Source organism: Marmota monax, unplaced genomic scaffold (assembly GCF_021218885.2).
Source record: "Marmota monax isolate L192 unplaced genomic scaffold, Marmota_monax_Labrador192_F-V1.1 WCK01_AAM20220418_F8-fsc00095, whole genome shotgun sequence".
NCBI classification, from domain to species: Eukaryota; Metazoa; Chordata; class Mammalia; order Rodentia; family Sciuridae; genus Marmota; species Marmota monax.
In genome coordinates, this window is record NW_026695244.1 from 5,375,114 (window position 1) to 5,392,099 (window position 16,986).

Sequence of the window (16,986 nt, forward strand, 5' to 3'; positions counted from 1 at the left end):
TTGTTTTTTGTTTTTTTTTAGTTGTAAATGGATACAATATCTTTATTTATTTATTTTTATGTGGTGCTGAGGATCAAACCCAGTACCTCACGCATGCTAGGCAAGCACTTTACCACTGAGCCACAACTCCCGACCCCTTGGAAGTGTTTTGACCATTATGTATTTCTCTTACATGTGTTATAGTGGCTGTAGCCTTGGACTTCCAGAATGAATGACTCTGTATCAGTGGGGGTCTGTTGACTAGGAACATTCACTGAGTTACCCATCACTGGGTGGAGAGGACTGTGATTCTGGGAGTTCAGAACATAGCTTCAGTGGCACATGTGGTGAAGCTCAGGCACCTCTAGGAAGGGATGCAATGTCAGTATCCAGATAAAAGATATAAAGAGAACTGATATGTAGCTGCTTTTTACCTGTGGTTATAGGATAAAAAATCAGAGTTACTATCTCACTCATGTGGAAGTTAAGAAATATGATTTCATAGGAGTACAAGAGTAGAAGAGTGGTCACTAGAGGCTAGGATGATGAAGGGAAGTTGGATAAGGGTGCCCAAACAGTTAACCTGGGAGGAATAAGCTCTAATGTTCTCCAGCACAGTGGGGTGACCACAATTCACAAAAATTTATTCTGAATCTTGTGAAGAACCAGTAGATCAAGGTGTGGTGGCACACGCCTGTAATTGCAGCAGCTCGGGAGGCTGAGGCAAGAGGATCACAAGTTCAAAGCCAGCCTCAGCAACTTAGAGAGGCCATAAGCAACTCAGTGTCTCTAAATAAAACACAAAAAGATCAGGGGATGTGGCAATGATTAAGTGCCTGTGAGTTCAAACCCTAGTACCAAAAAGAAAAAAAAAAAGGTGGGGGGGATTTGGGGGTTCCCAACACAAAGAAATGCTGGATACTTAAGGAGAGAGAAATACCACCCATTACAAAGACATAGCAAATTATCACATTGTACCCCACAAATATGTGTATTTATATGTCATTTAAAATTAATATAAAAATTTAGAGATATCTTTCAAATTTGTAAAGAAGCTGTTAAATATCCTCATATCAGAAGAGTGAACTAGAATTCTCTTCTAGTTAAGAATTATAGGACCGATCAGGCACGAAGCACTGAAAAAAGAAAAAAAAAAAAAGCCCCATTATGCAATTTTCACTCATCTTTTCTGATTTTGGATTGTATTTTAGTGTGGGTGTTTAAATTATTAGCCATTTCAAAAATGTCTTCTGGTTTTAGATATGATTAATCATCTTAAAAGGCTATTAAGTGCCACTACATGGCCTTAGGATTTAAAAAATTATGTATAAAAGCAGAGCAATTTATAATACTGATCTGAACCTTTGATTACACATGCGAAAAACACTCCTAGAAGAACCCTCTTGAGAATTACTGGATGTTCTAAGTATTCTCACTCCATGATATATTGTCTTTGATGAAAAAGTAGGAACTCTGAAGAAGATTTGTTGAGCAAAAAATACCCGGAAGTGGCTTGGACAGCGTAAGTGAGCATACTTCAGCATGGTCATGGTCTTGCTTTTCCCTAGACCCCACCGCTGGTGTTCCATCTGTGGATTTCACTTTTCTGTGTACAGACATATCTCTGAGAGAAAGTGGAGTGTGAAAGGGAAGACAATTGTTGTCATAGTGAATTCAGAAATGTGTTTTTCAATGATCATCAAAACAATTGAGATAGATATTTTCCCACCATGACAGTTTTGGTGTTTGAAAACAAGGTTTAAAAAAAAATCAAATTTAGGTTTCTAGAGTCTTCCAGGCATTGGTAAAGGATAGCATCACTTGCCATTTTATTTTTTAAAATATTTTTAGTTGTTGATGGAACTTTATTTAATTAATTTATTTTTATGTGGTCCTGAGAATCAAACCCAGTGCTTCACACATACTAGGCAAGGGCTCTACCACTGAGCTACAACACCAGCCCACTTGCCATTTTATTTCGAAACCCATTTTGTCATAGCTGTGCTCTCTGTGATCTTTAGTCCTTGATCTTCTGTGAACTTCCATGGAAAGCCAGTGCGGGGAAGATTCTCTGTCTCCCTCCTTTTTTTTTTTCTTTTTTTGGTACAGAGGATTGAACTCAAGGGCACTTGGCCACTGAGCCCCGTCCCCAGCCCTGTTTTATATTTTATTTAGAGACACGGTCTCACTGAGTTCCTTAGTGCCTCGATTTTGCTGAGGCTGGCTTTGAACTCGCCATCCTCCTGCCTCAGCCTCCTGAGCTGCTGGGATACAGGTGTGCGCCACTGCGCCTGGCTCTCCTTTTGCTTTTTTGCTGGTTGGAGTTTGAGAGTTAACTAGTTTGGCAATCAGGTCACAGGAGTCACTCGAACTCCGTCAGGACTGTTATTTTGTGCAATTTCTGAACTTTTCTTTGCCTTACTTTCCTGTCCTCCAAGAACTTCTCGTCTCTTTCTAAGTTTTACTCTTTTAATAGAAATGGACTCCCACATGCACACTGGCATCTCCAAGCCCTGACAGTCCTGCTATTTTTAGGGAAGGAGAAAGTTGCCTTTTGTTGTCTGCTTTTCACCTCCCACGTGTTCTTTAGTTTCTTCCCCCTCTGGTCTTATAGTGACAGCTTTCTAATTCCAAATGCTTTTTCCGTGGTCTCTTTCTGGCTGTATTTGTCTTACACTCGAAATTCTTAATGTCAGAATGGGAGTAGGCTCGTCTGTTTCTTTTTTTCTGTAGATATTTTGGGTTCCTTTCCCCTGATTTATTAAAATTACAAAATCTATACATAGAGGAGTGGAAAGTATATTTGTACAGTTTAAAAAAGGAGAAGAATAAAATGAACTTTCCTTTATACCCAGCATCCCTGTTGACAAATAGAACACTAGAAGCTGTCTGTGTGTCCCTCACTGTCACATGTCCTCCACCCCAACCTCCAAATTGTGGTGACTTCTCATCCTGCAGCTTAGGTAGGAGATTTGGGAATTAAAAAAACAAAACAAAACAACAATAACAACAACAACAAAATGAAACAACAACAAAAATCCTAAAAACCAAACCAAAACAAGAACAACAAAATAATGAAATGGAATAGAGTTTTCAGTGATAACAATAGAATAAACACATGTTTATTTCTGATATCCATAACAAATTTTTGTTTAGAATTGAGAGGAAGCACATCAGTTGTCCTGGTCTGCTTAGGTTGCTATAACAAAATACCATAAACAGGATGATTGGAACGACTGACATTTATTCCTTAGAGCTCTGGAGGCTGAGAAGTCTGACATCTAGATGCCTGCACGTGCAGGTGCGGTGAAGGCCCCGTCCTGGCTTGCACATGGCTGTGTTTCTGTGTCCTAGTTGTGGGGATCAGGAAGAGAGAGGGAAAGCTCTCTTGTTTTTGTTTTGTGTTGCTGGGGATCAAACCAAGGTCTTCGTGCATGCTGATCTCTTCTTATAAGAACACTAACCCCACCATGGAGACTACTGCCATGATTTCATCTAAACCTAAAGCTCCACAAGGCCCCACCTCCTAATGCCATTTCCTTGGGGGAACAGGGCTTCAATATATGAATTCTAGAAGGGTCCTGAATTTTCTTTTGAAGGGTTTCAGCTGTCTTACTGAAGTAGTTTGGATGTAGTTTAGTTGTTTAATTGGGTCCCCCAGGAGTCCATTGTGATTAAAGCTTTGGTCCCTAGGTTATGCTATTGGGAGGAGAGACCTACTGGATGTCCTTAGGTCACTGGGAGTCTTGGAATGTTGGACTCCATTCTCCTTCTTTCTGACCTCCTGTTTAGCAGAGTAAGCTCTTCCTCACATCAGGGCTTCTCTCTTTATATAGTTAGCTGCCTCAGTTACTTCACTGTAGCAACACAAAACTAGTTAATACTCTTATTAAAATTAGAATTAATGTAAAAAGAGTCAAACATATATAATACAGATATTCCATGGGCTGACCCCAGTATATTCACCTGCTGTTATAAGGAATAATTGGAAATTTCCTATTTCGTCCTTTCAGTTTGAGGGTGAACAATGTCTTTGACTTCAGTGACTCTTTGCTACCACTGTCATGAGCTATCTGAGGTCCCTCATTGCTTATCTGGATCCTGAGCTCAGTCTGTAGGACTCTTATGTTCCTGTGGATTCCTCAGTCTATAGTGTGATGTGTCACATCTTGTCACATCTTTTTTTTATTTTTATTTTTTTTTAGCTTTTTGATTTGCTAACTTGTCATCAAGAGAACATTGTTAGGAATGCCTATTCTGTGTAGGTGCACCTGTACCTAGAACCATGGCTGCAATGAAGTGGCTGCCCTTTCTCTGAGATGGTAGTTTGGCAAAACTTACTTAAGCATGGGCTGGTGTGATCTGTAGCTGCAATAGGCACTTCAACTCCCGACTCTTCTCCTGACCCAGGGTTTTCACTACCAGGTTGGTAGCTTCTGGATTTTTCCTGAAGTAGCTCACTGTTTTCTCTGACCCCTGTCATGAGTTAGTAGTTTGGCTATGGCTTTACTGGATATGAGTCAGGTCATTTTGGATCCTTCTCTTTTACTGTCACTTCCAATCCTGACCACTCATGGTCCTGAAACTTATATTGATACTTATTTGCTGCTATGGATCATATACAGTTAATGTTAAATTTCTACCAGTGTTCTAAAAATGTCTGGTTTTAAGATTAAACTAAAAATAGACCCCCTGGAAGACCTAAATAGAATAGTTTCTCCTTTTTTCTGTGTCAGTCTCTCTGGGATTTGACTGCTTCTGGAATTTTATAAAGGTTTTGCTTTTGATCCAAACATTGAGAGGCACTTTATGAATGTGAGATTGTCTACCTAGACAGAAATTTAAAGACTGTTTAATGAAAGTTGTCCGACTGTAGGAAAAAAGGCAATTTATAGAAATTTTCTTAAAACTCTGATTTAGAGTTTTTTGTTTGTTGTTGTTTTTTTTTTTTTTTTTTTTTAACTATCATCGATTTGATATCATCCCTGGCACATCACATATACATTAACAGAAGGAACACATCTGTCTATAACTTATTTTTGATGATTTTAAAGATTCATTTTTAGAGCACCAAGTGCAAATAATGATCTGAATAGCTTTTAAAAGATAAAAATTCAGTTTTAGTATTAGGCAGAATGTCTAGACTCTATAATTAAACTGGAGTAGATGAAATTACTCACCTCTAATCACTATTTTATACACGTCTTTCAAAGCGACATTAATTGTCATCAGCTTTGCTTATCATAAAATACTTTTTCAGGATGAGTACTAATTTTTCCCTGTTACACTTGGTTTTTCATGTCTCTATGATAAAGCATGTTAATATGACGCTAAGATTTTGATTAATTTTAGTCACAGTTAAGTAATGGCTTTGTAATCGTGTTGTCTGTGTTTCAGCAGACCACTTTTGAAGTTGATACAAATGTAGCTTTAGCAGATCTAGATCATTATCTCTTAGATTAGTTTCTACATAAAAGTTTCTTGTTAGTTATTAATCTAATCTGTAGAAAGAGTGTATCTCTTTACGTCTTGGAAATTGAAGTACACTCTTTTGATGGAGGCACATAAAAATATGTAGAATTAGAACAAAATGTAGACAACTCTTTACAACATAGAGGTAACACGAATGGAACTCTTCTTTCACCACCTTCTGGAAAAGACTGGCCTGAAGTCATCTTGGTGTACTGACAGCTGACTATTTGACAAAGCATTTACCAAATAGATGGGGTGTGTGTGTGTTGCCAATGCCCAACTCCTAGGTTGTGCTACCCAGAGCACAGGTTTATATTTAGGGCAGGAGTTGATGACAGCCATACTCACAGTCACTGGAAAGTTTCCTTAGCTGTAATCCAACATTCTTGTTCTATATAAGGGTGACAGCTAGCTCCCCAGTGCTAGGGGCTCCTCCCAGATCTGAGATGATCAGCTTCTGGATGCCTACTGAATCGGGACATCCTTCCTTGACCGAGGATGTGACTGTGAGCAAACAGGACAGGGTTTAGCCAGCAGGCTGGTGAGCCACACTGAATCCCAAGTCCATGCCAGCCGGAAGATTCCCTTTTTTTTTTTGAGAAGCCACAAATGAATGGTACTTCTTCTAATAAATTCTGTAATTTTCACAAGTCTCTTATCTTGGTATTAACTTGAAATGGCACATCATTTGGGAGAATGAAAATTGTCTTTAAAAAAATTAGTTGTGCATTAGGTAAATCATGACTTTTTTTCTTTTTTTTTTTAACCCTCAAAGATCCAGTGAATAATTTTTTTATGCCTTAAAATGTGCTCAGAAGGTGGGCTTTTTTGAAAACATTTTTTTTCCTAAATCCTAACTAAAACAATAGGTGCTGTTTTGTATGATAGTTATTTTGGGTCTGAATGAAGAAACCATTAAAAAATTCTCTTCCTTTCCCTTCCTCCTCCTGCACTCCTTCTTACTATGTTGTGTTCCTGTTTGCCTTAAAGATTTGATATTACTGCAGAAGAATGTTTGCAATTGCCACATGGTGACAATTTCTTAAACATAACATATCTGCTATTTAGGAAAGACCCCAGTGTTGTCCCTAAGCATCCCTGTGGTGTATGTACGCGCGGTACCTTGATCGCACAGAATGTCATTTTCTGCACAGTACAGAGAAATCTAGGGTGGCAGCTTCAAATGCCTCTTCCTTTATTGGGCTGTGAAGACTCACCCTTAACCTGTATGTCTCAAGGTCTTCCTCTGCAAAGATCTGGTGCCTGCAGTTAAGCTGGCAGATACCCTGCAGGCTCTGCTTGTGGCAGTGCAGTGTCCATAAAGGACTAGACGACGCCTAGGTAGGGCAAAAAGAGGAGAGCACACAAAAGACAATTTTAGGTCTTCTAAAATCTTAACTAGTAAGTAGCATAAAACTACAAACTACATGTTAGCATGTGCATAACAAATTTTAGGGCATATATCTATAATTTATAGTAAAAGTGAAGAAATAGAAACATTTTGATAAGATTAATCTTTGTTAATAATTTCTTTAATTCTCATCCTTTATTTTCCCTCCTTTTATTCTGTCTTCAGTCATTAATTGGATGAGTGAAGGAAAGTTAAAGCTACAGGTTTCATATGTGAAAAGGCCTCTTCCTGTTGTCTTTGCTGGTTGCTTGCCGGTCTCTCCTGCTGCTAACATTAATTACTTTGCTGATGGCTCTAATTGACCCAGTAAAAGAACCTTATCTGCGTGCAGCCTTCCCAGGCCCTAAAGTCTTTGCAGCCTCTGTGGACACAGACCGCATTGCTTGCTTTCAGCTTTTTATAAATAGCCTTTCAGGTCCAAGGGCACTGTCCTAGAGCGCCCTTTCCTTTGAAAGTTCCAAGTCCTTGCTTAAGCCTGTGTACTGTCTGGTCCCAAATCTGCCTTTTCAATATGATCCCTCCTTGTCATGGATGCCCTGGTCAAACAGAGCTTTTAGCTTTTCCTTAATATGCCTGCCTGACTTCTTGTGTTCATCCACGCTATTTCGGTCTAGAGGGTCTGCTCTTTGTGTAGACTTCCTTGTTCAAATTGTGTCTTGGAACCTGCCTGAGCTCTACTTCTTTACTAAAGTGTTCCTGATAACAGTTGGTGAAATTCAGTTCTTCATTGAGGGCTGCTTCACGATTTGTTTTTTTATCTTATTAGGGTATGAGCTACCTCGTCTTATTTTATCTCTGAGCTTATATTCACCTTGAGAGTAGGGACTGCATTTTCTTTCCCTTTCTGTCCTTGCCCACTCCCTATAGCACGGACGCCTCCATGTGTTCAGGGAATGACCATCTAATTGAGTCAGGGGACACAGAGGCACTCTAGCCCAGCTGCTGCTCTCTGTGTGGCTGGTGGTGACATTATGAATGTCTGTGGTCCTGTGTCTTTCCTGGTCCTAAAATTACTCACTATTTTAATAATTCCTTTATTAAAGGAGCTTTGCTTTTCTTTCTTTAAAGAAATATAGCTTGTACTGTGGTTTGTTATTAAAAAGTGATTTATATATTCATTGTAAATACTTTAAAGAACATAAGTAAACAAAGGAAAGAAAATAAAAGTTGTACAGGCAGCAGTAATTTATTTTACATTTTTGGGTATGTTTTTTCAGACTTTTTCTTATACGTAATATACACCTATATTAAAAATTATTCACATTTATTAAAAATATGTGAATATACACATATTTAAAAAAAACCAACGAACGATATTTTCTCATTTGTTCTTTTTCTTGAGTGATGATTTGAACAATAGAAGAAGTGTCTATAATAGTATGTATAAAGGTACTCACATCTACATCATGTGTGTCTGAGAATGTGTGCATTTGTCTAGTTATTTTCTTATAAGCAGATCTTGTGGACTCAAAGGTGAACATGCTTCCAGGGTGATAGCATTGCCAAATGCCCCCTAAAGTGCCGGTTTACCTATGTTCTTGCTAGCTTTTACCACTATCATTCATTTTTATTTTCTAAATTGAAGGAGGAAAATAATATCTTATGTTATTTTGATTTAAGGTCTTTTATTGTTAGTAAAGTTGTACATTCATATATGATTGATCTCCATTGGTACTTCTGTTTTCTTTTTTTTCCCCCCCATGAATTACACTTTTTATGTTCTATTTTGTCAATGTCTTTTACTCAGTTTTCTATTGGACTGTTCTTACTTGGTTTTGGTTTTTAAGGGCTCTTTATGTTATAAATAGTAACACTTTGTTTTTCATATATTTTCCGTAATATCTTTGTTTTCTTTTTGCAGTGGTGGGAACTGAACTCAGGGTCTTGTGCACGCTAGGCAAGCACTCTATCACGGAGCTTTATCTCCAGCACTCATACATTTATCATTTTTTTCTCAATTTGTTTAAAAATTTTGTTTATGGTATGTATATCTTTTGTTATTTATGGAAGCCTGCACATTTTTACAGTCTTATCTATGTTTTGTTTTATGACTTCTGGGTTTAAGGTCATATGTTAAAAGACCTCTGTTCCTTAATGTTCAGCTATGTTTTTTATGGTAAATATATTGCTTTGTTTCAGAACATATTTAGCTTCCATACATATATTCTTAGTTTGGCGTAAGGGGTAATGTAGGGATCCAACTGTCTCCAAATATTTAGTCATTTGTCTGAAACATTTATTCTTTATTTTATTCTTTATAGGTTTAAAATGTTGTTATTATTATATATTGAGTTTTTGATATGAACTTGACTGTCTTTCTGTCCTGCCCCCTGAACTGATTGTCTAATTAAGCTAGTGTTCTTTATCTTTAGTTACTGTAGTAGTAATGTAAGGTCCTCTTGGTTACTCTTTTTTTATTTGAAAAATGTTTGAACTAGACTTAAGCATTCTTTTTTAAAGATGAATTTTAGAATCATTTTGTCAAGTTAAAATAAAAAGCTGCTGGAATTACATTAAAACTACAGAGTGGGCTGAGGGTAATAGACGTCTTTATAATATTGAGTGTTGCCATGGAGAATCAGGGACTATGATTCATTCAGTAATGACTTCTTTTATGTTTTATTTTTTTAAACTAACAATTTGCAGTTAATTTCACATGCACATTTCTTCACATTTATTTAAACCTACATTTATTCTTAGATTATTTATGCCTATGTATGTGAGTATATATCTATGTCTCATACTTATGAACATATATTTTATCTACATATATACATATGCAAAACTTGTTGACATTGCTAGAAATTTTTCCTCCAGATTATTTCTAGATTGTTTTTACTTATTTACATATAAATGTATTTTATCTTTGCATATTTATCTCATAACTGGTCTTCTTACTCAACTCTTACTATTTCTATTGTTTTTTTATTGTTTTTTTTTTATTCTTCGAACATTTCCTATAAGCCTGAGAAGAACAGAATATTGTATAAACAAATGTGCAGTTTTTCTGAATAGACTAAAAAATGAAAGAAATATGGACCTCTTTCCTAGGAGTGACAAGAACTGGACTTGGAGGAGAGCTGTTTCTTCTGGACAAGGTTATGAGAGGTCAAGGTTAATAATGGATTCTCCTCCATTCTCTGCAATTTCACTATGTGTAATGCCTGGTTTAGTAGTTGTGATAATAAATATTGGGTATGTTAGAAAAGAAGCTGGATTAGCAATGTTCAACAGACTGTAATATTCATTATTTGCTTTGAAATTTGTGCATGAAAGCATTTCAGTCATGTGTAACTGGATTCAAAAGATGTGTCCTCTCTATTTGGATTCAGTTTTTCTGTTTAAAATTTATTTTTTCATAACCCATTGGGTTAAAACTAATTTTGTGAGCTTGTGATTCTGTCAGAGAAATCTCAGAATTCTGGTTTACTTTTAGAGACACTGGTATCCATAACAATGACTATTTAGCCACTTCATTTGGCCTGATGTCACCTGCTTAGAAGGGAACTCTCACTTGACTTGCTGGAGGATCAAACCAGTTGAGTGGAGGCTCTCAGCTTGTATTACCACCTCAAGTCCATCCCATATTTCTCTTCTAACTCCTCCTTTCTTCACTCCACGATTAACTTGCAGCCCCGTGTTTCTTGTGCTCCTTTTACTAGGGCTTTCTAAACTGTGTTATGGTGCATGGCCTCATCACCTGGGATGTAGAAGCACCTACACATTGAACTTTCTGCTGTAGTCTCTCATGTAGTTTAGGTACTCATTAAATTCCTGTTGTGATCGAAAAGAAGCTTAAACCCCTACGTCCTGTTCTTGCTGGGATTGTTCTCTTCCTGCAGCTCTGTTCCTATGAAATATGCCCACACACCTCAGCCCTTGCCTCGAATGGCATCTTTGTCTACCTTAACACAAAGCTTCTATCCAACCTATAATTATTTTCACCCACTTCATACATCATTGCTGCACTCTTATTTCCCAACCTTTCCGTATCTACAATATTTTGCCCAGCATAAATGCCTTATTTTATTATTTACACACACAGGAATACATACTTTCTAGCTCAAAAAACTTTTGACATAAAAACTATTTTAGGTAGTGTGAATCAAAAATTTTCCCCCTAAACTTTAAAAAGGTAGTAATTGAAAAATAATTTTACTTTTTAAGTCTGTTGTGTTCAAAAACAAAAGCAATATAAGGACTCAAGCCTAATTGCAGGTTAGAAGCTTATGCTTGTATGAATGTACTGAGTTAAAATCATGTGTCTATCTTCATTACCACGTACGGTAATTACTTGATGAATTCAAATTACCTTCCGTGTATAAAAGGGAAAGAAAACCTTCAAGTGGGACGAGGGAGTGGGTGTAAAGCTGTTGCACAATGTCGCTGCTTGAGGCCCTGTAAAGTTGAGGGTCTCCATGGTGACCAGCATTGGCCATCGCTGAATGACTAAATGATTGTGAGACCTGGTGGGAAGGAGTGGCAGGGGACTTCTTGGAAGAATTTGTCAGGGGCCATTTGGGTGTGATCAGGGTTTCAAAAATTGAAAAGGTAAGCATTAAAAAGCAGCAGTCAGGTGACTGAATTTGCATTCTGAAAATGGGCATTCATGGCACTCCATTTCCAGATGTCATCTGCTGTTTTCACTCTATTTGTGTCATTACCAGTTTGAACACATAGGGAAGTAACTGACATATTTTACTACTGAGAATTAACTTTGAATATTGTGCTACTACACAATACCTAGAACAAAGACATTGTTTGGCAAAGACAAGTCCAGTGTATTACAGTGACTGGTGCCCCTGGCTTCCTGACTCCCACATCTAGGACTGTTGCCTGCTGAAGTTACATGCTGAGAGAGGGAACCTAAGCCACCTACCTAGGGCCTTCCGAAAATAGTGGCTATGTGAAGTGTAATCACAGAACCCCAAAGCAGTGGTGAAGGAGACATATTCACTGACCGCTCAGTTAGTAATATCTCAGCCTTTGATTATGCTTCACCTGTACACCCTACTGACCTCTCATGTAGAACTTGATGTGTGTACCTTAAATATGGCTGTTAAGGTTGGGTGATCATGTGTCCTAGTTTCCTGAGGACAGTCCTTCCTGGTTTCTATATGTCTCTTTTGGTAGCACAATTATTAATATGCCTCTATCCACTCCAAGAAATGTCCTGATTTAGATGATAAATTATATGACCATCTGGCTGGTGAGCCTTGGTGCTTCTATTCATCATCATTTCACCTTGCTCTACTGGGGAAGGAGTGAATGCCCTCCACCCCCAGGTCCCTTCAGAAGAGCTTGTTTCTCTCAGTTTCCTAATTAGAGATAGACTGTGGGCTCAACACCTAATTTCAGAGAATATAGTTTTTAGTCCTAGAAAAGACTTCTAGAGACTGTAGTTTGTTTATTTACATGGAAGTGAGTTTTTAATTAATATAAAACAAATGGTTTCCCTGGTGGTCTACTGCATATCTTTCCTAGTGGTCTTTTATAGGCCAAGGCCCTGTTATCCTTCTTGTCTCATTCTGAGCAATTATTTTTCTTGATTAGCCCACTCCTGAACCTTCATGATCATGATTGCCCCAAAGAAGGCATATGGTTCTTTTTTTTAAAAAAGTAACAGATTTGATGGGGCTGGGGTTGTAGCTCAGTTGTAGAACACTTGCCTAACACCTGTGAGGCACTGGGTTTAATTCTCAGCACCCAAATATAAACAAATAAATAAAAATAAAGGTCCATTGACAACTAAAAAATATATTTTTAAAAAGTAATGGATTTGAGTTAGTTTCCAAGAAACTAGAAGTCATTTACCCTTTCATCCTATACAGGATGAAAATCATGCAGGGATTTTCTTGGTTAATAACTTTTCTAGGTACTAGGGAATCTTGATAACTTTTCCAGTTATTTAGGTTCTTGGCTTGTCCTCACTGAACCTTCTTGTAATGGGAGATGTATGCTTTTGGGAGTTTTGGCTTGGCTCTTCACTTGCCTGCTTTTGTTACACACATGAATCTCAAACTCAAGGATTCAAACAAACCTATGTATATATTTATAAAGGCAAAACCTCCATAAGGCATATCCCTCTCTTTGTGTGAATTTCCAAAAGATTAGATATAATAGCAGCTCCGTTTATATATTTGCTGATGATTATGAAATTCTTTGAACATAAATTTTCAAAAGGTTTCTTTGTGATAAATCCTGGAATTAGGATAGTTTAGACAGGGTTTCAGTAACAACCATGAAATCTGATACTTAACATATTAAATTATCATCTCTTCCACATTATGGTCAAGTGCAGGTTAAGTGGCTCTCCTAAAGCAGCTCTTCTCCAAATCCTGTCACAGGAACTAAGCCTCATCCATCTTGCAGCTATGCCATCGCCATCTGGAGTATTGTGGCATCCAGCTTTGTCACAGAGAGAGAGCTTGGATAATCATGCAGGGATTTTAATGGTCACAGTAGAGGGGCAGACATCTCTTCCCCTCTCTCATAAGCCATAATCCAGTCTCCTGGCTATAACCTGACTGCGGGGCAAGGTGAAAAATGTGGTCTTCTGTACCAGGAAGGGAAAAATGAAATGGCTTTTGGTGGATACACAGCATTATTTCTGCCACAGTTCCCTTCTCTGACCTCACTCTTGGCTCCTTTACCACCTTTCAATAGTCTTGCTGTTCTCTTGCTGTTAGGAGTTCAGCATCTTTAAGATTTATCCTTGGCCCTTACATTTTGAGTAAAATTCCATTCAGCCCTATTCTAGAGTTCATGATCTTTTCACTTATTTGGTGGTGTAGGGTGACCATGAAGGTCCAGAGGGAGTGGGTTCAAGAGTTTCTTCGTTCCAGTTCTTCCACTCTCTTCCTCTTGGCTTTGAACTTTCATCCTATACTTATCCCTTTACTCCCAAAAGTCATCCATTTTTCACTGAGTACCCTGCCTGAGAAGTATGGTAGTAGCCACCATATATAGATTTTCTGTAACTTAAATAATTGAAAAGGTGTTTAGAAGTTTACATGTTCAGAAACTCCCTTTCATAAGTTCCTGCAAATTAATTGACTCTTCTAAACCAAACACTTAAATGGTAAATGAAAAATTTCAATGTATGTTTAGATCAATAATTACCAAATATATCAGTACTGGTATTTTAGTCAGTTTTTATTTATTTGTTTATTTTATTTTTTTCTTTGTGGTGCTGGGGATTGAACCCAGGACCTTATGCCCATGAGGCAAGCACTTTACCAATTGAGCTATATCCCCAGTCCTCAGCTGGCTTTTTCTTTGCTGTGATCAAAACACCTGACAAGAACAATTAGAGTAGGAAAAGGTTATTTGGACTCATGGTTTCAGAGGTCTAGTCCCTAGATGGCTGACTCCATTGCTCTGGGCCCGAGGGAGGCAGAACACCATGGTGAAAAGGCCCAGCAGAGGGAAGCCGCTGAGATCACAGCAATCAGGGAGCAGAGGGAGCGCCACTCACCAGGGACACAATACAAGCCTCAAAGTCACACCCCCAGTGACTTTTCACTCCAGTCACACCCTATCTACCTTCAGTTACCATCCAATTAATCCATATCAGTGGGTTAATGCACTCACTGATTAGGTTACCACTCTCATAATCTGATAATTTCACCTCTGAAAATTCTTGCATTGCCTCACAGATGAACATTTGGAGGACATCTCATAGCTGAACCAGAACAATTGCCACATCAGAACATTCTGTTTCTAGAAGGAGATTGTATGAGGCAAACTACTGAGGTGTCAGTGTCGGTCACAGGTTCCTTGAAAAGTAGCTGTTTTTCTTCTATAAGATTTTTAAAAGAGAATAAAATCATGGCATTTGCAGGTAAATGGATGGCGTTGGAGAAGATAATGCCAAGTGAAATTAGTCAATCCCCCCAAAAAACAAATGCTGAATGTTTCCTCTGATATAAAGAGGCTGATTCATAGTGGGATAGGGAGGGGGAGAGCATGGGAGGAATAGATGAATTCTAGATATGGCAGAGGGGTGAGAGGGAAAGGGAGGGGGCAGGGGATTAGCAAGGATGGTGGAATGTGATGGACATCATTATCCAAAGTACATGTATGAAGACATGAATTGGGTGTCAACCTACTTTATATACAAACAGAGATATGAAAAACTGTGGTATATATGTGTAATAATATTGTAATGCAAAAAAACCAAAGTACATGTATACAGACATGAATTGGCATGAACATACTTTACATACAAAGATATGAAAAATTGTGCTTTATATGTGTAATACGAATTGTAATGTATTCCACTGATGTGTGTTTAAAAAAATAAAATCAATTAAATAAAAAAAAAAGATTCTTAAATTCAGGCTGGGGTTGTAGCTCAGTGGTAGAGCACTTGTCTAGCATGTGTGAGGCACTGGGTTCGATCCTCAGCACCACATAAAAAGAAATAAATGAAATAAAGGTCCAAAAAATTTCTCAAATTCAAGAGTTAATAGACATAGGTATGGCCATAAGTGAAATAATCCCTTTAAAATGGCAAAATAGGATTATTAAAATGACCTTTATAAGATTTGATGACAAATGTTTTGACTGCTATTATCCACTCTTCTCACCACAAGCAAAAATAATGGTCTAAAATAACTTTGTTTCCAACTCCTAGGCCTGCACCAGCAATTGTGTGGTTGAGAATTTTGAAAACAAGAAATTACTGGTAGAGAGATGCAATTAGATCCAGTTAGGGAAACCTCTCTGCTCTTGCTGTTGCCAATGCTTTCCTCAGAGAGGTGTTATCATCCAGAGCCCTGTTTATGTGCATCCACGGTGCTGGTAGTTGACTTAGTAACTGGCAGTGAAAGAGTTTCTGTACCCTGTCAGGCATTCCCATGTATATAGAGTTAGTAATGTCATTACTTTTACCAGTACTTAAATTTTTAAAAGGGAATTAATAGATATACTATAATTTAAGTTTTGAATGTAGACAGTTGTCAGTCAGTACACATTTGATTTATAATAGGAATTGTGCAAATTCAGTAGGAATTGGGGGATTCAATAGGAAAATATGACTGAGTATAAGCATCTACTGTATTTCTGTGTTGCGAAGGTTGTCCTCTGGCACAGAGTACTGGTCATACACTTGAGGTTCTCATTTGACTGCTGACTGGCTCTAAGCTACCCCTTTGCAACCCTTCTCACTGGATCCTGATAGAATGCATTAGGTGCAGCTCCCAAAATGATGCAAAACCAGAGTCCTCCCATTCTTCGTTTAAAGAAGAATGCCAAGGTTTCCTAATGTGGCAAAATTATAGAAAGTCAGAATTTCAGAACAGGAGGGACCTGAGGAATCTTCGGTTGTATTCTTTTGTTTTTTGCAAAAGGAAGCAAAGACCTAAATTTAGGATACATCAGTGGCTCCAAGTGGGACATACTGACCTCCGTCATTACTATTAGAATTAAATGAGTTAATGCCTCTGTAGCCCTCAGAACAGTGCCTGGACACAGCAAGTGGTCAATAAATGCCAGTATCATGTGTTATCATTATTCCTAGTGGCAGACCCAAAAAGGAACACAGGTGCCCCTAATTCAGTGCTCTTTAGGAGGTACAAATTTTATATTTCACACATTGTTCAGGGAACAACATTTTTAGAATTTGAGTTAAAGTCTCAGTAGTTATAGCCACAGTGCCTACTACTGGATACTTAGTGTTGATTTCTGGGCTAAGCACTTAATATTCATGGATTCATTTAATCCTCCCAGTGTCCTATGAGATTCACACTTTTGACTTTCCCCATTTGACACAAGTTGGGAACTTGCCCATGGACATACCACCAATAATGGGGCTGGGTGAGATTTAAGCCTGCTCTCTCTCACTTCAAAGTCTATATTCTTTACCATTATTTTTCACTAGGAGTTTCCAAACTACAGCTCACAGGACAAATACAGACCTACCTATTTTTTTTTTATAGTCTGCATTCTAAGAATGTTTTTTTATTTAAAAAAAATTTAAATGGTTGAAAAAATCTAAAGATGAATATTTCCTTACACATCAAAAATAGCATGAAATTAAAATTTCAGTGTCCACAGATAAAGTTTTTTTTTTTTTTTTGAATACAGTCACAACCGTTCATTTGTGTATTGCCTGTGGCTAC

General features: G+C 37.8%; 1 protein-coding gene across 3 annotated transcripts in view; it reads left to right on the forward strand.

Moving 5' to 3' along the window:
• The window catches only part of Adam23 (ADAM metallopeptidase domain 23), a 167,545-nt gene that overhangs the window by 57,440 nt on the left and 93,119 nt on the right, over positions 1 to 16,986 (forward strand). The window lies entirely within an intron of this gene.